At 49.3% G+C, this 1,723-nt stretch overlaps 1 non-coding gene across 1 annotated transcript; it reads right to left on the reverse strand.

Moving 5' to 3' along the window:
• Positions 1-864: 864 nt before the first annotated feature.
• On the reverse strand, positions 865-972 carry LOC113923970. Its single transcript, XR_003520478.1, has one exon. It is a non-coding gene; the product is annotated as a U6 spliceosomal RNA (small nuclear RNA).
• Positions 973-1,723: the final 751 nt, after the last annotated feature.

Below are 1,723 nucleotides of genomic sequence, written 5' to 3' on the forward strand. Positions count from 1 at the left end.
CCTTCCTGCGTAGGGTGGAAACTGGAAAGACATTATCCCCTAAACCCCAGAACATGAGCCCCCTTAATACATGGAAGCCCTTTACATTCCACCCCCAGAACGGCCCTAGGAAGTAGCTACCATCATTCGACCCACTTCACAAATAAAACAACAGCCGAGGCCCGAGTAGACACACGTCCAAAGTCACACGGGGCTTATTTCCTGGCCTACCCCATTTCAGCCGGTCCCATGGGGACCAGGGGCGTGCGGCGGGGCAACTCTGTGACAGTGGGTGTCTCCCTCCTGCTCACCGTGCACCCCAGGACATGCCGAGGGACACTCGGTGGAGGCTCAGCTAACGCGACGGCTCGGCCTTGCACAACGACCTGGGCAAGCGGAGCGGGATTTAGAGAGACTATGGGAGCAAAACCCGCGTGGACGGAGTGGCTGCAGGAGGAGGTGGGGGGCCTGGGGAGACTGGGAGAGGGCAAGGGGCTTTCCCAAGGGGAAGTCTGACTTGATTTTTGTGGGGCACTCCTTACATGTTTGGTGGGATGCGCCAGTGAACTCAACTGGGCCTCAACTGTTAGGTTTGCACTTGTAATTTTGATTGCGTGTGGTATGGCCCGTTTCCCCGAGGCTGCCGCGTTACAGGTCACGCTGTTCCTCCACCTGGAGGCCAGTCACTAACCTATATCCGGTTTGTGGGAATTATTCTGTATGCGCTTTTCTGTATGTATGTGATACTTCAGTAGTTTTATAAAAATATTTTTACTCTATACATTTTTTAAGTTAAATTTTGTCCATTAACGTATGGTGCAATGTTGGTTTCCGGAGTAGAATTCAGTGATTCATCACTTCCATACAACACCCGGTGCACATCTCAAAAATACGGAACACTGCATGACTTTTCACGTCACCCTGGCTCGGGGGCCATCCTAATCTTCTCTGTACCGTTCCAACTTTTAGTGTATGTGCTGCTGAAGGGAGCACAACTCTATACGTTTTTTTTAAAAGAATCTCTGATTCAGGGATGCCTGGGTGGCTCAGTGGGTTAAGCATATGCCTTTGGTTCAGGTCATGATCCCGGGGTCCTGGGATCGAGCCCCGCATCGGGCTCCCTGCTCCGCGGGGAGCCTGCCTCTCTGCCTCTCCTCTGCCCCCCGCCCCCGCTTGTGCTCTCTGTGTATCAAATGAATAAAATCTTTAAAAAATTAAATAAAAAAATAAAAGAATCTCTGATTCAAACTGTCTTAAATAACAAGGAATGTTATTAGGTCACATAACTCCAAGGAAGGCAGCCCTGCAGCTGGTGACACCAAGGTCTAATTTGTCACAGATGACCCTGTTCCCTTCCATGTGTCAGCTCTGTCCTCAGGGCTGCAGACGTCTGGGCATCTTATCTAGACACAACCTTGCCCAAAGGAAGGGTTTGTTTCTTTGTTTTGTTTTTACCGGGGGGGGGGGGGGGTTATTTTTAAGAGCAAGGAAAATTTCCTAGAAGCAGGACTGGTCATTTCTTATAAAATTAAACACGCATTAACCTTATGACCCAGTCCCACACCTGGGCAGCATTTACCCATGAGAGATGACAACATATAAACCCAAGTACATGCACAGGTGCACACATTTATGCACGCATGCGCACACATACACGCACACACATACACAGAAAAAAGCCTACTAGAACATTGTAAGCTGCTTTATTCATAATATCCACAACTTGGAAACTGTCCAGGTATCA

Source organism: Zalophus californianus, chromosome 15 (assembly GCF_009762305.2).
Source record: "Zalophus californianus isolate mZalCal1 chromosome 15, mZalCal1.pri.v2, whole genome shotgun sequence".
Classification (NCBI taxonomy): domain Eukaryota; kingdom Metazoa; phylum Chordata; class Mammalia; order Carnivora; family Otariidae; genus Zalophus; species Zalophus californianus.